Genomic DNA, 6,936 nt, shown 5'->3' on the forward strand with positions numbered 1-6,936 from the left:
AGGCCGCTTCGCCAGGAGCGGCCACCAGATGGCGCAGTCTGTCTTCAGAAGGAGCCACACCTCCGCCGGGGCAGGGAAGCGGACCGCCCCGCCTTACGGAATCGGTGGTCTGAGGGCTGCACACACATCCTCCCCTGCTAAGGGAGCCGCAAGAAGGAGTCTTGAGGCCAGGGGAGGCCCGGTTCTATTTCAGGGTTCTATTTCAACCCCCTGTCCCAATCAGAACCCCATCTGCCCCTGGTCTTAGCACCCGCGCCTAGTGTAAAGGCTGTGGCCTCAGTAGGCGCTCAACAAAGACTTTTGCTCACTTGAACAGATACACACGCATCCATACAAGCCGACTTGGTGAGTCCTGTGGAAAACAATTATCATAAAGATAGTGATCATTTAATTATTAAGTGCCTACTGCATGCATGCCGGGCACTGTGTTAAGTATTCAATCTACACTCACAGATCCTTCCCGCAGCCCTGAGAGATAGTTATTAGGAGTATTGGACAGATAAGGGGAGTGAGGCTTCCTGCAGTTAATCACATGGTCATGGTCATGGTCAGGAAGCCAGAGGCAGCGCAGGAGTGTGGTTGCAGAGCAAGGGCTCTGAACCAAGGAGGGCTTCCTAGGGGTGAGTCCTGAGCAGGCTCTAAAGTAGGGGAGAGCCACGGACCGGCAAAGCGAGGCTGTTGGAAGAACGCCCCTGAGCGAAGGAGAAACCAGTGGGCTGAGGGTGGTGAAGGGGCCGGAGGTGTTTGGCTGCAGGGGTGCTAGAAGCGGGTGGAAGACGTAGGTCGGGGAGCCGGCTGACAGAGGACCCAGCAGCTGCTGCAAGGGAGTCAATAGACTCACGTTCCAGCGCTACGTTTACATGCTGTGTGTCCTTGGTCAAGTTTCTTAACTTCTCTGGGCTCACCTTATCTCCATATTAATAGCCTGGTCACAGGTTCCCTGGGAGGACTGAGTACAGCGACCTGGGTGAAGGTGCCTGCCACAGTTCCCAGCTGCTGGTTTTCTTTCCCTTGTAATGTGGCCTGGGAAAATCCTTCTCTATGCCTCCGTTTCCCCATCTCTCCAGGGCAGCCGTGTAGTGTCGTGGTTGGGTGCAAGGGTTCTGGCGTCAGCGACCCCCAGGGGGTGCTGATGCTGGGCGTATGGCCCTGAGCAGGTATCCTCTCTGCACCTCAGTTTTCTCCACTATAAAATGGGGGCGCTAACCACCTGCCTCAAAGGAATCTCCGGAAATTCCACGTCTCTAAGACACCCAGTGCGGCGCCTGGCATGCTATCCGTGCACAGACTATTCTCCAGCGGTGACCTCCCAATAAACAGAGAGGCATCATCAGACCGTCTCTAGGATCCGTCCAGATCTGACACGCTAGTTAGTTTTTACTTAGCAAGTTCTTTTTCTCTCCTTCCTTATACCCGCCTGTCATAGGTATTCACGATCAGTGCCCCAAGTACGTGAGCAAGTTCCAGAACTTCTGGCTATGCCCCTCATCTGGGCGTCCTCCTCCCCAGACCACATGCGGCCTTCCCTGCTCCAGGAAGGCCAGCCGGCCATACAGCATATACAATGCAACAGATACATGGGCTCCCCAAACACTCCTTTCCTCTGGAAGAACATCGTCCCCAGCCCCATCCCACCCAGGGGACAGTGCCTTAACCCAAAGGAACCCATGCCTCATGGTCCCAGAGACTAGGACGCCTTAGGAGCCATCCAGTGGGGCACAGGGATGGAGGCTGTATATCCCTGCACCAGCCAACGGTAAATGCTGCTCCAGGAAGAGGGCGTGGCCTTGGGGGGCCGGGGTGGGGAGGGGGGTCCATGCACTTCTGCCAAGACAGCTCCCAAAGGGTTAACCGCTGGCCTGCAGCTGGGGGAACGGGTCCTCTGGGCCAAGGTGGATGCGAGCCCAGTGGTACATCCGCACTCCCACTGCTGAGGACAGTTTTCAGGAGTCCTCTCTGCAGGGAGCCCCAGCCTCCTCGAACACATCCAAGTACGGGGAGCTCACTACCTCTGGTAACGTGTGCTTCTCCTCGCCTGCTCAAGCAGCGGCGGGAATGTGGTCCCTTCCTCGCTGATGTCCTGGGACCCACGGAGGACTGCACCCCTCCAGCTGCACCCCGCCCGCAGAAACAGCTCAGGGGCGGACCATTCTCAGATATCACATCCATTCCTCCGGGCGCTTTTAGGTACAAACAACAGAAAGGCGACTCAAATTGCATTAAGTCTAAAAGGACTCATCAAATGGAAAAATCCAAGACGAGATTGGTTCCTAGTGAGGCTAGATCTGGGGTCTCAGAAAGGGTCCCCAAGTCTGTGTCTTCTGTTTCCCGGCTCCGCCCTGAGGCCTGAGGCCGGCATTGCCCCCTCAGATAGAAACTGCCAAGTGGCTTCTGTGCTCCCAGGGGCTCGATGCTCCCGCCAGCCCGGCCTGGGCCCCACGGAAGGAGGTGAGCTGTGAACACAAGAGAGAATGGGCTGAGCAGCCCCAAAGAGCGCCACGTTGTGTCCTGACCATCCCAGCCAGAGACCACACATCTGGACAAAAACAAAGGCAGAGGCTGTGGCTAAACGCTCAGGCGGAGACACAGGGGAGCTGGGCAGGGGCAGCGCCCTGGGGGAGGCAGTGACTCAGGACTCAGAGAACTCATGTTGGCGTGGAGGGGGCGGGGAGAATGAAGGGCCAACGGGCAAGGTGGGGGCAGCAAGAAAGGAAGCCAACGGCCCACTTGTCTTTCCCAGCCCAGACGGGATCTTTAAGCTGTCTGAAGGTTTTTGTGTCCATCCATCTAGTTCAAGAAAGGTCAAACGTGGTTTGGCTGGCCCTTTGTGTCTGCCTCTTAGGGAAGCAATCGTTTCAGCCTACCTCATGGACGCTTTAAGGCCTCATTCCATTTTTCCACGGTTGGGAAGTCCTGCCTGAAGTCTACCCTAAGTTTCTCCTGCTGTTGGTCACAAATGAACAGTTCTGCCCTCAGACTCCCCAAAGTCTAAAGCGGTCTGCCCTCATCTGACCCCATCCACATGGCAGGACGGGGAAACCTAGGACGGAGTCCTGGCCTTTATAAGACAAGAGAAGCCCCAGAGTTTTTGGGTCATCCAACATGACTTCTCCATAGCCCAAGTCAGGGCCCCCACGTGCTCATTCTGGCCTTCCCTTTGTCTCTGGGGACCACCCCACCCTTCCCTCCCCTGATTACTGAGCCTTTCTATCTCCCCACATCTAGGGAAGAAGCATTAATTAATTCAACCATCTATTTGACAAATCTTCACTGACTACCTGCTTGGTGAAAGGCCCTATTCCAGGGACTGGGACTGCGGCTGACATTCTAGTGCAGGGGGCAAGGAACAAATAAGAAATTAAAGTAACAACGTTGTTCCAAGACAATTGTAGCTGACAGGAAAAAAAATAACGCGGGATGGAGGAGGGAGGTATCCCGTTGAGAGATGGTCAATCAAGGAGGGCTTCACAGAGGAGGCTGTATTTCAGCTGAGACCTAACAGAAAAGAAGCTTGCAGGCCCGGGGGGTGGACAGGGTGTCAGTTGGGCCTTCCGGGAAGTACATTCTAGGATGCAGTTGGGAGTTCTGTGTGCTTCTGCAGACGGTGCCCCCACCGCCCACTCCGCCCCTTCCAGAATGCATGGCCCAGCTCTGCGCCCCTGGCTTTGGGCCCGGGGGGGCTCAGAAAAGGATTGGAAGGAAGAGATCGGGGAATTCATTGCTGGACACCCCCCACCCCCTCCCCCCCTTCCACCCCCCCGCCCCCTCCCCCACCACCAGAGGGTCTTTTGGACTGTCTGCTTTGTTCAAGGCCCCTGCTCGGTGCAATTCCTTCTACTTTCTGGTTCCTATAACCCCTCTCCTGTCAACCCTCTGGGCCTGCAAGCCCCAGTCCCAGAGCTTCTGGCCCAGGTTACTGCACCACAGGCTGGCTGGCTCGCCCAGCGCTCCGCCCACATGTTTTGGATTTAATCCCTTTTGTCGTTAAGCTTTCTTCGAATTATCCTGGTCCAGGGGTGCCATCTGCTCCCTCCTGGGTCCCTGACTGCCGCAGAGAGGCCACGGCAGGTCATGTAGGGTTCCGCAGGCCGCAGTGAGAAAGTGGGGTTTTTCCCAGGAGTGTGTGGAAGTCATTAAAGGATTTGAAGCAGAGAGTAGCCGAACCTTCTGAGCTTCTGAGCCTGGAATCCATAGACCTGGGTCTGGGGTTGGAGTCCCAGCGGGAAACCCAAAGGGAACGGGATTTCCTGGCCCCAGAAAGTCCCTGCCTCTGCTCCTCCAGGGCTGTATGTGCTGGCAGCCCCCGTGTGCCCCCAAGGGTGCTTCTCAGATGTTCCTGGGACCAGGAGTGTGTACAAAATGAGGGCAGCCCATGATCTCAGGCAGAGGGTTTGATGAGTCCTACCTGGATGCTCAGCTAAGTCTTCCCCATGTCAAGTCAGGACTCTCGGGTGGCAAGCGACAGAAACTCAAGGCAAACAGCTGAAGAAAAACAAAACAAAACGCAAAGTTAGGAAGAGAGGATGTACAGGCTCTCACAAAAAAGCTAAGGATGCCCTGGCCGCAGGCAAGGCTGGATCCAGGAGCTGACGGCAATAGCTCGGGGTTGGGGCACCTGCCTGGCTCAGTCGGTGATCTCACGGTTCATGGGTTCGAGCCCACATCGGGCTCCACGCTGGCAGTGTGGAGCCTGCTTGGGGGATTCTCTCTCTCCCTCTCTCTCTGCCCCTCCCCTGCTCTCTCTCTCTCTCTCTCTCTTTCCCTCTCTCAAAATAAATAAACTTAAAAAAAAAAAATTTAAAAAGCCTCTGTCCTTAAGGGCACCTCCCCCTCTGAATGACACCCAACTTCATTTACAGCTTAAAGTGTAGGCCGCATCTCAAATATCTCCAGCAAAGGTTCCAGAATCCATTTTCATCGGCTCTAGTGGACTCACAAACCCACTGGACCTCGTAGACCAAGAGCTGGGGAGAAGAGGCTCCCCAAAGGAAAATGAAGGGGCAGCTTCCAAAAATAAGAGAGGACAGGGCATTTGGAAGGTATAAACCACAGAGGGCCACCACCTCCCCCGGTATCACCTAATGCTTCGTATTTCACACTGTTGTTTTTGATCTTCATCAATGCAACCTTTATCTTGACGCCATTATGCCCCAGCACCTGCAACCGAGCTCATTAAAGTTTTCCCAGATGGTTGAATGAATGACAGAGATTGATGCCCTCTCCTGGTGTCTCCTAACTGCAGCCCGGATCGATTTTCTAGGGCTGCCGTAACAAAGTAGCACACACTGGGCGGCTTAAAACCTCCAAAATGTAATCTCTCGCAGTTCTGGAGGCTCAGAGGTTGAAGACCAAAGTTTTGGCAAGGGCCAGGCTCCCTCGGAAGGCTCTAGGAAGGATCCTTCCTCGGCTCGTCCAGGGTCTGGTGGCTCCAGACAATCCTTGGCATGCAACCGCATGATTCTGACCTCTTACCTTGATTATATCCGCAAAGACTACCATTGACCCTTGAACAGCTCAGGGGGCAGCCAGGGTCACCCCACCCCCCGCCGTGCGGTTGAAAAAACATCAGTATAACTTTTAACCACCACCACCCCCCCCAATAAACTCAGCTACTAATAACCTATCGCTGACCCGAAAGTTTACCAACCAGACAAACAGATAAACACCGTGTTGGTGTTATATGTATTACACACTATGTTCTTACATAAGGGAAGCTAGAGAAAAGAAAATGTTGTGAAGAGAATTGCAGAGAAGAGAAAATACATTTACAGTACGGTCCTGTGTCTGCCTAGAAGTGGACCCACGTGGGTTCAAACCCATGCTGTTCAAGGGTCCACCGTATTTCCCAAGGAGGACACGTGTAGAGGCACTGGAGGTTACGATTGGAACATACCCTTTTGGGGGGACACCGTCCTACCCATGACACAGCCCCTCTACGCCGACCTGTATTAGGGTTGGCTAGAAGATGCCGCGGTGACACAGCTCCAACTTTTGGAGGATGTCACGCAAAAGTAGGTCTGGCTGCTTTCATTTCGGGGCTCTACCACACCAGCCTGGGGCTACCAGGATAACCACAACGGGTTGTTGCGGGAGAGAGTGAAAGGGGTACACAGGGATTTCATGTGTTCACCCATAAGTCCGTTACCGCTAGAGGCGACCTGTGCTTTCCTGGCTCCCTGGGCTCTGGTCTCTGCAGGGCACTGCCACTTGTCTCTCACGGGCAGCGGCTTCTGCCAAGCAGCAGAAACATCGAGCACCTAGGCTGGACCCCAGCGCCCTTGGAATGCCAAAGCCACACAGGTCATGAAGAGGCACCGCGAAATCTTCCCTCCTCCCCTTTTGGGAGGAGCCCCAAAGCTCTGCTGTTTAGGCCCCAGTGTCTCCCAGAGCCTTGCGGGAAAAGGTTAAACCTTGAATGGGGCGAGCGACGTAAATGAGCAGAACTGAGCCGAGTCACGTGCGAGGCAGCAGAGAACGGTGGGGACTGTGGCAAACCGAGGCGCGTGCCTCATCTCAACCGGGCGGCTGCTATTTAGTGCCATGTGAAAATTGGCACCCAGGGTTGCCAGATCTTCGGGAATTTTTTAAAGAAACACCAGAAAGTCACATTTTTTTTACGTGAAGTTTCCCCCGTTTCAAAATGCTGCTGAGGCTGGATTCAGCCCACAGGCCACGGGTTTGCAAGCCCTGCTTTAGTGAGACAACTTTTTCCGTCTTGCCAGCTCTCCGCTTAACTCCCTGGCCGTCCGCGGGACATGGACGTGTGTCAAATGGGGCAGAGCCAGGAACAATCCCCCTCCCCCACCGCCCTGGGATTCACCCTCCCCCAAATAGCCAGGGCCTCTCCCTGGATCCGGCTCCCTCCTGCGGGACAAAGCCCCTCTCAAGGGACCCCCTTCAGACCGAGTGCTGGCAGACCAGCAGCACAGGCCTGCC

The sequence above is a fragment of the Leopardus geoffroyi genome, chromosome E2, assembly GCF_018350155.1.
Source record: "Leopardus geoffroyi isolate Oge1 chromosome E2, O.geoffroyi_Oge1_pat1.0, whole genome shotgun sequence".
Classification (NCBI taxonomy): domain Eukaryota; kingdom Metazoa; phylum Chordata; class Mammalia; order Carnivora; family Felidae; genus Leopardus; species Leopardus geoffroyi.